Here is a 17,313-nt window from a genome sequence, read left to right as displayed (position 1 = left end):
CATGGGCACAGCATACAGGCTTACCAGACCCCCATGGACACCAGCATACCACATCCGGGCCCCTGACCACCCACAAGCCACCCCCTCATGGACACCAGCATACCACATCCGGGCCTCTACCCACCCACAAGCCACCCCCCATTGACTCCATCATACAGCATCCGGGCCCCTGCGCACCCACCCCCCCCCCATTGACACCAGCATACCACATCGGGGCCCCTGACCACCCACAAACCACCCCTCATGGACACCAGCCTACCACATCTGGGACCCTGACCACCCACAAGCCACCCCCCATTGACACCAGCATACCACGTCCTGGCCCCTGACCACCCACAAACCACACCTCATGGACATCCGCATATCACATCCGGGCCCCTGCCCACCCACAAGCCACCCCCCATTGACACCATCATACCACATACGGGCCCCTGCCCACCCACAAACCACCCCCTCATGGACACCAGCATACCACATCCGGGCCACTGCCCACCCACAAACCACCCCCTCATGGACACCAGCATACCACATCCGGGCCTCTGACCAACCTCAAACCACCCCCCATTGATAACATCATACCATATCCGGGCCCCTGACCACCCTCAAACCACCCCTCATGGACACCAGCATACCACATCTGGGCCCCACACCACCCACAAACCACCCCATCATGGACACCAGCATACCACATCCGGGCCCCTGACCAGCCACAAACCACCCCTCATAGACACCAGCATACCACATCCGGGTCCCTGACCACCCACAAACCACCCCGCATGGACACCAGCATACCACATCCGGCCCCCTGCCCACCCACAAACCACCCCTCATGGACACCCAAATATAACATCCCGGCCGCTGACCACCCTCAAGCCACCCCTCACGGACACCAGCATACCACATCCGGGCCCTTGACCACCCACACACCCTCCATTGACACCAGCATACCACATCAGGGCCCCTGACCACCCATAAATCATCCCCCATTGACACCAGCATACCACATCCGGGCCCCTGACCACCCAACAACCCCCTCCCATGGACACCATCATACCACATCCAGGCCCCTGACCACCCACAAACCCCCTATGGACACCAGCATACCACATCCGGGCCCCTGACCACCCAACAACCCCCTCCCATGGACACCATCATACCACATCCAGGCCCCTGACCACCCACAAACCCCCTATGGACACCAGCATACCATATTCTGGCCCTGACCACCCTTAAACCACCCCCCATGGAAACCAGCATACCACATCTAGGCCCCTGACCACCCTCAAACCCTCCCCCCCATGGACACCAGCATACCACATCCGGGCCCCTGACCAGCCACAAACCACCCCTCATAGACACCAGCATACCACATCCGGGTCCCTGACCACCCACAAACCACCCCGCATGGACACCAGCATACCACATCCGGCCCCCTGCCCACCCACAAACCACCCCTCATGGACACCCAAATATAACATCCCGGCCGCTGACCACCCTCAAGCCACCCCTCACGGACACCAGCATACCACATCCGGGCCCTTGACCACCCACACACCCTCCATTGACACCAGCATACCACATCAGGGCCCCTGACCACCCATAAATCATCCCCCATTGACACCAGCATACCACATCCGGGCCCCTGACCACCCAACAACCCCCTCCCATGGACACCATCATACCACATCCAGGCCCCTGACCACCCACAAACCCCCTATGGACACCAGCATACCACATCCGGGCCCCTGACCACCCAACAACCCCCTCCCATGGACACCATCATACCACATCCAGGCCCCTGACCACCCACAAACCCCCTATGGACACCAGCATACCATATTCTGGCCCTGACCACCCTTAAACCACCCCCCATGGAAACCAGCATACCACATCTAGGCCCCTGACCACCCTCAAACCCTCCCCCCCATGGACACCAGCATACCACATCCGGGTCCTAACCACACACAAACCACTCCCCATGGACACCAGCAGATCACATCTGGCCCCTGACCAGCCACAAACCACCCCCCGTGGACACCAGCATACCACATCTGGTCCCCTGACCATCGACTTACCACACCCTCATGGACTGCAGCATTCCACATCCGGGCCCCTGACCACCCACAATCCACCCCCTCATTGTCACCAGCATACCACATCTTGGCCCCTAACCACCCAAAAACCACCCCATCATGGTCACCAGCATACCACATCCGGGCTCCTGACCACCCACAAACCAATCCTCATGGACACCCGCATACCACATCCGGGTCCCTGACCACTGAGTTACCCGACCCTCATGGACACCAGCATATCACACCCGGGCCCCTGACCACCCACAAACCACCCCCTCATGGACATCCGCATACCACATCCGGGCCCCTGACCAACCACAAACCACCCCTCATGGACACCAGCATACCACATCCGGGCCTCTGACAACCCAAAACCAGCCCTCATGGACACCAGAATACCACATCCAGGCCCCTGACCACCCACAAGCCACCCCCTGATGGACACCAGCATACCACATCCGGGCCCAAGCCACCCACAACCCCCCCTCATTGACACCAGCATAACACGTCCCTGCCCACCCACAACCCCCCCCATTGACACCAGCATAACACATCCCTGCCCACCCACAAACCCCCCCCCCCATTGACACCAGCAGGCAACATCCGGGCCCCTGACTACCCACAAACCACCCCTCATGAACACTAGCATACCACATCCCGGCCCCTGACCACCCACAAACCACCACTCATGGACACCCGCATATCACATCCGGGCCCCTGACCACCCTGAAGCCACCCCCTCATGGACACCAGCATACCACATCCGTGTCCCTGCCCACCCACAAGCCACCCCCTCATGGACACCAGCATACCACATCCGGGCCTCTGCCCACCCACAAGCCACCCCCCATTGACACCATCATACCACATCCGGGCCCCTGCGCACCCACAAACCCCCCCCCCCCCCATTTAAACCAGCATACCACATCCGGGACCCTGACCACCCACAAACCACCCCTCATGGACAGCAGCCTACCACATCTGGGCCCCTGACCACCCACAAACCACCCCCTCATGGACACCAGCATACCGCGTCCTGGACCTGACCACCCACAAACCACCCCTAATGGACACCCGCATATCACATCCGGGCCCCTGACCACCCTCAAGCCACCCCCTCATGGACAACAGCATACCACAACCTGGCCCCTGCCCACCCACAAGCCACCCCCCATTGACACCATCATACCACATCCCGGGCCCCTGCCCACCCGCAAACCACCCCCTCATGGACTTCAGTATACCACATCCGGGCCACTGCCCACCCACAAACCACTCCTTCATGGACACCAGCACACCACATCCGGGCCCCTGACCAACCTCAAACCACCCCCCCTTGACAACATCATACCATATCCGGGCCCCTGACCACCCTCAAACCACCCCTCATGGACACCAGCATTCCACATCTGGGCCCCTGACCACACACAAGCCAACAACCCATTGACACCATCATACCACATCCGGATCCCCCCGGACCACCCATAAACCACCCCTCATGGACACCAGCATACCACACCAGGGCCCTACACCACCCACAAACCACCCCATCATGGACACCAGCATACCACATCCGGGCCCCTGACCACCCACAAACCACCCCTCATGGACACCAGCATACCACATCCGGGTCCCTGACCACCCACAAACCACCCCTCATGGACACCAGCATACCACATCCGGGCCCCTGCCCACCCACAAACCACCCCTCATGGACACCCAAATATCACATCCGGGCCCCTGACCACCCTCAAGCCACCCCTCATGGAAACCAGCATACCACATCCGGGACCCTGCCCACCCACAAACTACCCCCTCATGGACACCAGCATACCACATCCGGGCCCCAGACCACCCACAAACCACCCCTCATGGACACCAGCATACCACAACCGGGCCCCTGACCACCCAAATGCCACCCCCTCATGGACACCGGCATACCACATCCGGACCTCTGACCACCCACAAACCACCCCTCATGGACACCAGCATACCACATCCGGGCCACTGACCACCCACAAGCCACCCCCCTCATGGACACCAGCATACCACATCCGGGCGCCTGCCCACCCACAACCCCCCCCCCATTGACACCAACATACCTCATCCGGGCCCCTGACCACCCACAAACCCCCCCCCCCCCCACATATACACCAGCATACCACTTCTGGGCCCCTGACCACCCACAAACCACCCCCTCATGGACACCAGCATACCACATCCGGGCCCCTGACCCCCCACAAACCACCCCTCATGGACACCCGCATATCACATCCGGGCCCCTGACCACCCTCAAGCCACCCCCTCATGGACACCAGCATACCACATCCGGGCCCCTGCCCACCCACAAGCCACCCCCCATTGACACCATTATACCACATTCGGGCCCCTGCCCACCCACAAACTACCCCTTCATGGACACCAGCATACCACATCCGGGCCCCTGCCCACCCACAACCCCCCCCCCTCATCCGCACCAGCATACCACATCCGGGCCCCTGACCACCCTCAAACCACCCCCCATTGACACCATCATACCACATCTGGGCCCCTGACAACCCTCAAACCACCCCTCATGGACACCATCATACCACACCCAGGCCCCTGACTACCCACAAACTACCCCCTCATGGGCACCAGCATACCACATCCAGGCCCCTGACCACCCACAAACCACCGCTCATGGACACCAGCATACCACATCCAGGCCCCTGACCACCCCTCATGGACACCCGCATATCACATCTGGGCCCCTGACCACCCTCAAGCCACCCCCTCATGGACACCCGCATACCACATCCGGGCCCCTGCCCACCCACAAACTACCCCTCATGGACACCAGCATACCACATCCGGGCCCCTGACCACCCACAAGCCACCCCCTCATGGACACCAGCATACCACATCCGGGCCCCTGACCACCCACAGACCCCCTCCCATTGACACCAGAATACCACATCCGGGCCCCTGCCCACCCACAAACCCCCCCTATTGACACCAGCATACCACATCCGTGCCCCTGACCACCCACAAACCACCCCCTCATGGACACCGGCACACCACATCCGGGCCCCTGACCACCCACAAACCACTACTCATTGACACCCGCATAACACATCCGGGCCCGTGACCACCCTCAAGCCACCCCCTCATGGACACCAGCATACCACATCCGGGCCCCTGCCCACCCACAAGCCACCCAACCATTGACACCATCATACCACATCTGGGCCCCTGCCCACCCACAAACCACCCCGCATGGACACCAGCATACCACATCCGGCCCCCTGCCCACCCACAAACCACCCCTCATGGACACCCAAATATAACATCCCGGCCGCTGACCACCCTCAAGCCACCCCTCACGGACACCAGCATACCACATCCGGGCCCTTGACCACCCACACACCCTCCATTGACACCAGCATACCACATCAGGGCCCCTGACCACCCATAAATCATCCCCCATTGACACCAGCATACCACATCCGGGCCCCTGACCACCCAACAACCCCCTCCCATGGACACCATCATATCACATCCAGGCCCCTGACCACCCACAAACCCCCTATGGACACCAGCATACCACATCCGGGCCCCTGACCACCCAACAACCCCCTCCCATGGACACCATCATACCACATCCAGGCCCCTGACCACCCACAAACCCCCTATGGACACCAGCATACCATATTCTGGCCCTGACCACCCTTAAACCACCCCCCATGGAAACCAGCATACCACATCTAGGCCCCTGACCACCCGCAAACCCTCCCCCCCATGGACACCAGCATACCACATCCGGGTCCTAACCACACACAAACCACTCCCCATGGACACCAGCAGATCACATCTGGCCCCTGACCAGCCACAAACCACCCCCCGTGGACACCAGCATACCACATCTGGTCCCCTGACCATCGACTTACCACACCCTCATGGACACCAGCATTCCACATCCGGGCCCCTGACCACCCACAAACCACCCCCTCATTGTCACCAGCATACCACATCTTGGCCCCTAACCACCCAAAAACCACCCCATCATGGTCACCAGCATACCACATCCGGGCTCCTGACCACCCACAAACCAATCCTCATGGACACCCGCATACCACATCCGGGTCCCTGACCACTGAGTTACCCGACCCTCATGGACACCAGCATATCACACCCGGGCCCCTGACCACCCACAAACCACCCCCTCATGGACATCCGCATACCACATCCGGGCCCCTGACCAACCACAAACCACCCCTCATGGACACCAGCATACCACATCCGGGCCTCTGACAACCCAAAACCAGCCCTCATGGACACCAGAATACCACATCCAGGCCCCTGACCACCCACAAGCCACCCCCTGATGGACACCAGCATACCACATCCGGGCCCAAGCCACCCACAACCCCCCCTCGTTGACACCAGCATAACACGTCCCTGCCCACCCACAACCCCCCCCATTGACACCAGCATAACACATCCCTGCCCACCCACAAACCCCCCCCCCCCCCCCATTGACACCAGCAGGCAACATCCGGGCCCCTGACTACCCACAAACCACCCCTCATGAACACTAGCATACCACATCCCGGCCCCTGACCACCCACAAACCACCACTCATGGACACCCGCATATCACATCCGGGCCCCTGACCACCCTGAAGCCACCCCCTCATGGACACCAGCATACCACATCCGTGTCCCTGCCCACCCACAAGCCACCCCCTCATGGACACCAGCATACCACATCCGGGCCTCTGCCCACCCACAAGCCACCCCCCATTGACACCATCATACCACATCCGGGCCCCTGCGCACCCACAAACCCCCCCCCCCCATTTAAACCAGCATACCACATCCGGGACCCTGACCACCCACAAACCACCCCTCATGGACAGCAGCCTACCACATCTGGGCCCCTGACCACCCACAAACCACCCCCTCATGGACACCAGCATACCGCGTCCTGGACCTGACCACCCACAAACCACCCCTAATGGACACCCGCATATCACATCTGGGCCCCTGACCACCCTCAAGCCACCCCCTCATGGACAACAGCATACCACAACCTGGCCCCTGCCCACCCACAAGCCACCCCCCATTGACACCATCATACCACATCCCGGGCCCCTGCCCACCCGCAAACCACCCCCTCATGGACTTCAGTATACCACATCCGGGCCACTGCCCACCCACAAACCACTCCTTCATGGACACCAGCACACCACATCCGGGCCCCTGACCAACCTCAAACCACCCCCCCTTGACAACATCATACCATATCCGGGCCCCTGACCACCCTCAAACCACCCCTCATGGACACCAGCATTCCACATCTGGGCCCCTGACCACACACAAGCCAACAACCCATTGACACCATCATACCACATCCGGATCCCCCCGGACCACCCATAAACCACCCCTCATGGACACCAGCATACCACACCAGGGCCCTACACCACCCACAAACCACCCCATCATGGACACCAGCATACCACATCCGGGCCCCTGACCACCCACAAACCACCCCTCATGGACACCAGCATACCACATCCGGGTCCCTGACCACCCACAAACCACCCCTCATGGACACCAGCATACCACATCCGGGCCCCTGCCCACCCACAAACCACCCCTCATGGACACCCAAATATCACATCCGGGCCCCTGACCACCCTCAAGCCACCCCTCATGGAAACCAGCATACCACATCCGGGACCCTGCCCACCCACAAACTACCCCCTCATGGACACCAGCATACCACATCCGGGCCCCAGACCACCCACAAACCACCCCTCATGGACACCAGCATACCACAACCGGGCCCCTGACCACCCAAATGCCACCCCCTCATGGACACCGGCATACCACATCCGGACCTCTGACCACCCACAAACCACCCCTCATGGACACCAGCATACCACATCCGGGCCACTGACCACCCACAAGCCACCCCCCTCATGGACACCAGCATACCACATCCGGGCGCCTGCCCACCCACAAACCCCCCCCCATTGACACCAACATACCTCATCCGGGTCCCTGACCACCCACAAACCCCCCCCCCCCACATATACACCAGCATACCACTTCTGGGCCCCTGACCACCCACAAACCACCCCCTCATGGACACCAACATACCACATCCGGGCCCCTGACCCCCCACAAACCACCCCTCATGGACACCCGCATATCACATCCGGGCCCCTGACCACCCTCAAGCCACCCCCTCATGGACACCAGCATACCACATCCGGGCCCCTGCCCACCCACAAGCCACCCCCCATTGACACCATTATACCACATTCGGGCCCCTGCCCACCCACAAACTACCCCTTCATGGACACCAGCATACCACATCCGGGCCCCTGCCCACCCACAACCCCCCCCCTCATCCGCACCAGCATACCACATCCGGGCCCCTGACCACCCTCAAACCACCCCCCATTGACACCATCATACCACATCTGGGCCCCTGACAACCCTCAAACCACCCCTCATGGACACCATCATACCACACCCAGGCCCCTGACTACCCACAAACTACCCCCTCATGGGCACCAGCATACCACATCCAGGCCCCTGACCACCCACAAACCACCGCTCATGGACACCAGCATACCACATCCAGGCCCCTGACCACCCCTCATGGACACCCGCATATCACATCTGGGCCCCTGACCACCCTCAAGCCACCCCCTCATGGACACCCGCATACCACATCCGGGCCCCTGCCCACCCACAAACTACCCCTCATGGACACCAGCATACCACATCCGGGCCCCTGACCACCCACAAGCCACCCCCTCATGGACACCAGCATACCACATCCGGGCCCCTGACCACCCACAGACCCCCTCCCATTGACACCAGAATACCACATCCGGGCCCCTGCCCACCCACAAACCCCCCCTATTGACACCAGCATACCACATCCGTGCCCCTGACCACCCACAAACCACCCCCTCATGGACACCGGCACACCACATCCGGGCCCCTGACCACCCACAAACCACCCCTCATTGACACCCGCATAACACATCCGGGCCCGTGACCACCCTCAAGCCACCCCCTCATGGACACCAGCATACCACATCCGGGCCCCTGCCCACCCACAAGCCACCCAACCATTGACACCATCATACCAAATCCGGGCCTCTGACCACCCACAAACCACCCCCTCATGGACACCAGCATACCACATCCGGGCCCCTGACCACCCACAGACCCCCTCCCATTGACACCAGAATACCACATCCGGGCCCCTGCCCACCCACAAACCCCCCCCCTATTGACACCAGCATACCACATCCGTGCCCCTGACTACCCACAAACTACCCCCTCATGGGCACCAGCATACCACATCCAGGCCCCTGACCACCCACAAACCACCGCTCATGGACACCAGCATACCACATCCAGGCCCCTGACCACCCCTCATGGACACCCGCATATCACATCTGGGCCCCTGACCACCCTCAAGCCACCCACTCATGGACACCCGCATACCACATCCGGGCCCCTGCCCACCCACAAACTACCCCCTCATGGTAACCAGCATACCACATCCGGGCCCCTGACCACCCACAAGCCACCCCCTCATGGACACCAGCATACCACATCCGGGCCCCTGACCACCCACAGACCCCCTCCCATTGACACCAGAATACCACATCCGGGCCCCTGCCCACCCACAAACCCCCCTATTGACACCAGCATACCACATCCGTGCCCCTGACCACCCACAAACCACCCCCTCATGGACACCAGCATACCACATCCGGGCCCCTGCCCACCCACAAGCCACCCAACCATTGACACCATCATACCACATCCGGGCCCCTGCCCACCCACAAACCACCCCCTCATGGACACCAGCATACCACATCCGGGCCCCTGCCCAACCACAAACCACCCCCTCATGGAAACCAGCATACCACATCCTGGCCCCTGACCACCCTTAAACCACTCCCCATTGACACAAGCATACCAAATCCGGGCCTCTGACCACCCACAAACCACCCCCTCAGGGACACCAGCATACCACATCCGGGCCCCTGACCACCCACAGACCCCCTCCCATTGACACCAGAATACCACATCCGGGCCCCTGCCCACCCACAAACCCCCCCCCCCCTATTGACACCAGCATACCAAATCCGTGCCCCTGACCACCCACAAACCACCCCTCATGGACACCAGCATACCACATCCGGGTCCCTGCCCACCCACAAGCCACCCCCCATTGACACCATCATACCACTTCCAGGCCACTGACCACCCACAAACCACCCCCTCATGGACATCAGCATACCACATCCACCATGGACACCAGCATATTACAATTTGGCCCTTGACCACCCACTTACAACACCCTTATGGATACCAGCATACCACATCCGGGCCCCTGACCACCCACAAACCACCCCCTCATGGACACCAGCACACCACATCCGGGCCACTGACCACCCACAAACCACCCCTCATGGACACCAGCATACCACATCCGGGCCCCTGCCCAACCACAAACCACCCCCTCATGGACACCAGCACACCACATCCGGGCCACTGACCACCCACAGACCTCCCCCCATTGACACCAGCATACCACATCTGGGCCACTGACCACCCACAAACCACCCCCTCATGGACACCAGCATACCACACCCAGGCCCCTGACCACCCTCTAGTCACGCCACCATGGACACCAGCACACCACATCCGGGCCCCTGCCCACCCACAAACCACCCCTCATGGACACCAGCATACCACATCCGGGCCCCTGACCACCCACAAACCACCCCCTCATGGACACCAGCATACCACACCCAGGCCCCTGACCACCCTCTAGTCACGCCACCATGGACACCAGCACACCACATCCGGGCCCCTGCCCACCCACAAACCACCCCTCATGGACACCAGCATACCACATCTGGGCCCCTGCCCACCCACAAGCCACCCAACCATTGACACCAGCCTACCACATCCGGGCCCCTGCCCACCCTCAAACCACCCCTCATGGACACCAGCATACCACATCCGGGCCCCTGCCCACCCACAAGCCACCCAACCATTGACACCATCATACCACATCCGGGCCCCTGCCCACCCTCAAACCACCCCCTCATGGACACCAGCATACCACATCCGGGCCCCTGCCCAACCACAAACCACCCCCTCATGGAAACCAGCATACCACATCCTGGCCCCTGACCACCCTTAAACCACTCCCCATTGACACAAGCATACCAAATCCGGGCCTCTGACCACCCACAAACCACCCCCTCAGGGACACCAGCATACCACATCCGGGCCCCTGACCACCCACAGACCCCCTCCCATTGACACCAGAATACCACATCCGGGCCCCTGCCCACCCACAAACCCCCCCCCCTATTGACACCAGCATACCACATCCGTGCCCCTGACCACCCTCAAACCACCCCTCATGGACACCAGCATACCATGTCCGGGTCCCTGCCCACCCACAAGCCACCCCCCATTGACACCATCATACCACTTCCAGGCCACTGACCACCCACAAACCACCCCCTCATGGACATCAGCATACCACATCCACCATGGACACCAGCATATTACAATTTGGCCCTTGACCACCCACTTACAACACCCTTATGGATACCAGCATACCACATCCGGGCCCCTGACCACCCACAAACCACCCCCTCATGGACACCAGCACACCACATCCGGGCCACTGACCACCCACAAACCACCCCTCATGGACACCAGCATACCACATCCGGGCCCCTGCCCAACCACAAACCACCCCCTCATGGACACCAGCACACCACATCCGGGCCACTGACCACCCACAGACCTCCCCCCATTGACACCAGCATACCACATCCGGGCCACTGACCACCCACAAACCACCCCCTCATGGACACCAGCATACCACACCCAGGCCCCTGACCACCCTCTAGTCACGCCACCATGGACACCAGCACACCACATCCGGCCCCTGCCCACCCACAAACCACCCCTCATGGACACCAGCATACCACATCCGGGCCCCTGACCACCCACAAACCACCCCCTCATGGACACCAGCATACCACACCCAGGCCCCTGACCACCCTCTAGTCACGCCACCATGGACACCAGCACACCACATCCGGGCCCCTGCCCACCCACAAACCACCCCTCATGGACACCAGCATACCACATCTGGGCCCCTGCCCACCCACAAGCCACCCAACCATTGACACCAGCCTACCACATCCGGGCCCCTGCCCACCCTCAAACCACCCCTCATGGACACCAGCATACCACATCCGGGCCCCTGCCCACCCACAAGCCACCCAACCATTGACACCATCATACCACATCCGGGCCCCTGCCCACCCTTAAACCACCCCTCATGGACACCATCATACCACATCCGGGCCACTGACCACCCACAAACCACCCCCTCATGGACACCAGCACACCACATCCGGGCCACTGACCACCCACAAACCACCCCCTCATGGACACCAGCATACCACACCCAGGCCCCTGACCACCCTCTAGTCACGCCACCATGGACACCAGCACACCACCTCCGGGCCCCTGCCCACCCACAAACCACCCCTCATGGACACCAGCATACCACATCTGGGCCCCTGCCCACCCACAAGCCACCCAACCATTGACACCAGCCTACCACATCCGGGCCCCTGCCCACCCTCAAACCACCCCTCATGGACACCAGCATACCACATCCGGGCCCCTGCCCACCCACAAGCCACCCAACCATTGACACCATCATACCACATCCGGGCCCCTGCCCACCCACAAACCACCCCCTCATGGACACCAGCATACCACACCCTGGCCCCTGACCACCCTCTAGTCACGCCACCATGGACACCAGCATATTACAATTTGGCCCTTGACCACCCACTTACAACACCCTCATGGACACCAGCATACCACATCTGGGCCCCTGCCCACCCACAAGCCACCCAACCATTGACACCATCATACCACATCTGGGCCCCTGCCCACCCTCAAACCACCCCTCATGGACACCATCATACCACATACGGGCCACTGACCACCCACAAACCACCCCCTCATGGACACCAGCATACCACACCCAGGCCCCTGACCACCCTCTAGTCACGCCACCATGGACACCAGCATATTACAATTTGGCCCTTGACCACCCACTTACAACACCCTCATGGACACCAGCATACCACATCTGGGCCCCTGCCGACCCACAAGCCACCCAACCATTGACACCATCATACCACATCTGGGCCCCTGCCCACCCTCAAACCACCCCTCATGGACACCAGCATACCACATCCGGGCCCCTGCCCACCCTCAAACCACCCCTCATGGACACCATCATACCACATCCGGGCCACTGACCACCCACAAACCACCCCCTCATGGACACCAGCATACCACATCCGGGCCTCTGACCATCGACTTACCACACTCTCATCTACACCAGCAAGGCTTTAAGTGAGATGAAAAGACTGGGGGGTCTCTCAAAGGGGCGTGGCCAATGCAGTGAAGGGCGTGTCTTAAAAACACGAAAGCTCAAAATCTTTGCTTAGCATAGTGTTCACGCGACTAGTATTTTGCTGTTTCTGTCATTGCATCCGGATATACGATACAACACATACCTACAAGAAGTCAGACTTTTGGCTTTACCAATGGTTGCTAGTTGCATAAGTTAAATAAGCAGCAACTGTGGCTTGAATATAATATTGAAAAACCTTCCACTTCAAGCCCTGGTGACACCACAACGATGTTGCTGCTCCTGAGTTTCAAAACGAGAAGGGAAATCCAGAGAGAAAAGTACTCTATTTGAAGGATTTCCTTTCCCCTACCTGGCATGACGGCATGCCATAACTTCTCCACTAGTGAAAAGTGGTACATCCATGTGCCTGCTGTCACTGCGGTCTGTGCTAGCCCAATAGAGACCCTTTTCAAGGCCCACTTAAAAAAACTGAGCACCGGTGAGACCTGGTCCACTTAAAGCCCTGGACACCAGTATATGACATAAAGGTCCCCATCCACCACACCCCCAGCCCACAGACTTACCACATCACCCTTGAGCACCACCTCTCACATACTGCCCCAGTCCATCAACTTACTACCCCCACCCTTCCCATGGAAACCAGCAATACACATCCAGGCCACTGTCCACTGACCTATGTACCCTTGTCAAAGACACAATCATACTGAACCCACCATCCATTCCCCTCTGGACATGACCTATGACATCAACAGCTGCTCAACGACTGACCCCATCCCTGTACAGCACGCCCTATACCCCCCCCCTCCCCACCCAAACACCATCATACCACACCGGGGCCTGCCCACGGACCTATCCCCTATAGGCAGCACCAAACCTCATCCATCACTGCCTGTAGGCATCTGGACACCTAGCCGGCCACTTGCCTGTTGCCTCCGTTTCCTGCGTGTTTCTGCCTGATTCAGTTGTCATTGTTTGACCAAGTGGCTCCACCGTTGTCTGGGTTTTCCCGCTCACCATTCTCCCCCCAACTGAAGCCTTACCCAGTCCAAGACCTACTTAATGCAAGTCACAGCATGGACCACAATGCTGACGAGCATACTTGCACACTTGGACTGTGCCCAGTGCCATGACCCCTCATGGATACACCATCACCGAGCTCTACACCCTTGACCCCAGATGCCACTACAAACACTGCCTCCACACAGACCCACGCTCCACGGAAGGACCTTTCACCTGCATCGACTGCCATTTCACCTCCCACAGCACACAGACCAGTTGACCGACCAGCCTCACCCCGAACACACCGCAGACACCACTTGAACAAAAATACCAACTTGCATGCTCCCTCAAAACAGCTCAATATGCAAACACACCACTAAGATTTGAACCTCATCTGCACCACCACACCCGACGTCCTCATCATTAAGCATGGGGGAAATTTGCGAATTTGCGTTCCGCGAATTCGCGGATTTCCCCACGAAATCGCAAAACAAATCAGCGAATTCATGAATATTCCTGTGAAATCGTGGATTTTTTTGCGATTTGCCCTGGAGTACTTTCTACTGGCTAATCCAGTAAGTGCTCCCTCATTGGGTAAATGTATAGTGCTTTTACTACACTGCAGCTGCGTAAAGGGCCAGAAGATGTGTCTCCAGTGACTATGTGTGCCTGTAACACAGGCACAGGCACACATGGTCACTGGAGAGACAACTTCTGGCCCTTTACGCAGCTACAGTGTAGTAAAAGCACTATGGGGCAGATTTACAAGCCGCTTGCGCCTCTTTTGCGCCGCAGTTGCATCACTTTTGTGACGCAGCAGCAGCACAAAAGATGCGTCATGGTGCTGGGTATTAACAACGTGACGCATCTGAGATATGCGTCACGTTGTAAAGCCCTGCGCCATCAGGAGGCGTTCCGGCGCAAGGGAAGGCGTTCCTGCGTAGGAACGCCTCCTAAATGTGGCTGATCGAAATCTACAAGATTTCACTCAGGCACTTTTAGGCCAATGCTGCGTCAAAACCCTGCACCTGCTTGAAGCAGGCGCAAGGCTTGACGCAGCATTGGGGAGATAGGGCCCCCCAGAATATTGTTGCGCTTGCAGCAATGCGCTGCTTTTACGGCACAGATACCATTTTTGCCACATGGTGCGCCGCATTGTAAATGCGGCGCACCATGGGTGGCGAAGCTGCGGCGCACAATAACTGGCGCATCCCTGGGGATGCGCCAGTTATTGTAAATCTGCTCCTATACATTTAGGCAACGAGGGATTACTTATTGATTAGACAGTAGAAAGTACTCCAGTTGAGTAGAGGTATTGCACAAAAAGGTCCCATCTTCGTGGACAAACACGCAGGGCGGGATGCATTCTGCCCCCTGTTAGACTCGTTTTTTGTGCCCTTCTGCCCTCTGTTAGACTAGTTTTCCCTTGTTTTTGTGCCCTTCTGCCCTCTGTTAGACTCATTTTTCCCTTGTTTTTCTGCCCTTCTGCCCTCTGTTAGACTCGTTTTTCTGCCCTTCTGCCCTCTGTTATTCCCTCGTTTTTGTGCCCTTCAGCCCTCTATTAGACTCGTTTTTTGTGCCCTTCTGCCCTCTGTTAGACTCGTTTTTGTGCCTTTCTGCTCCCTGTTAGACTCGTTTCTTGTGCCCTTCTGCCCTCTGTTAGACTCGTTTTTTCTTGTTTTTCTGCCCTTCTGTCCTCTGTTAGACTGTTTTTTTGTGCCCTTCTGCCCTCTGTTAGACTTGTTTTTCCCTTGTTTTTCAGCCCTTCTGCCCTTTGTTAGACGGCTTTTTGTGCCTTTCTGCCCTTTGCATCACCACATCATCACTCAGCGCTACCCCAGCATCACTCAGCACCACCACATTATCACTCAGCATGACCACATTATCACTCAGCACCACCACAGCACCACTCAGCACCACCACAGCATCACTCAGCACCCCCACAGCACCACTCAGTGCCACCACAGCATCACTCAGCACCACAACATTATCTGGCAGCACCACCACAGCACCACCACAGCATCACTCAGCACCACCACAGCATCACTCAGCACCACCACAGCACCACTCAGCACCCCCACAGCATCACTTAGCAGCACCACAGCACCACTCAGCACGACCACAGCACCACTCAGCGCCACCACCGCATCACTCAGCGCCACACAGCATCACTCAGCATCACCACATTATCACTCAGCACCACCACAGCACCACTCAGCACCATCACAGCACCACTCAGCGCCACCACAGCATCACTCAGCACCACCACATTATCACCCAGCACCACCACAGCACCACTCAGCACCACCACAGCATCACTCAGCACCACCACAGCATCACTCAGCACCACCACAGCACCACTCAGCATCACCACAGCACCACTCAGCACCACCACAGCACGACTCAGCGCCACCCGAGAATCAATCTGCGCAACCATTCAACAACTGGTTCAAATATGTACTCTCAATGTTTACAACTTTATTACAAATGTCATAAAAAGATGTTAATATTTCACTTCTGTTCTTGGATTTTCATCACAATAAAATACACTGAACATAATCTTCACAAAAGTTATTTATAGAAGTTAAAGCTATTGCCATTATAAATTAAAATCACTTTTATTTAAGTATTAATTATTTAAAAAAATTAAAAGCCATTGTAATTTGTAATATCAATACATCTAAGTCACGTAAATACAAAACATGTTGCATTACAAATGCTATAGGTG

General features: G+C 58.6%; 1 protein-coding gene across 1 annotated transcript in view; it reads left to right on the top strand.

Annotated features, from left to right (window-relative positions):
- Positions 1-17,313, top strand: part of NPAS3 (neuronal PAS domain protein 3) — a 1,714,960-nt gene that overhangs the window by 890,008 nt on the left and 807,639 nt on the right. The gene's annotated exons all lie outside the window — the stretch shown is intronic.

The sequence above is a fragment of the Lissotriton vulgaris genome, chromosome 9, assembly GCF_964263255.1.
Source record: "Lissotriton vulgaris chromosome 9, aLisVul1.2, whole genome shotgun sequence".
Classification (NCBI taxonomy): domain Eukaryota; kingdom Metazoa; phylum Chordata; class Amphibia; order Caudata; family Salamandridae; genus Lissotriton; species Lissotriton vulgaris.
The sequence above is the reverse complement of the archived record's forward strand: the minus strand, read 5'-3'. Positions and strand labels throughout refer to the sequence as shown.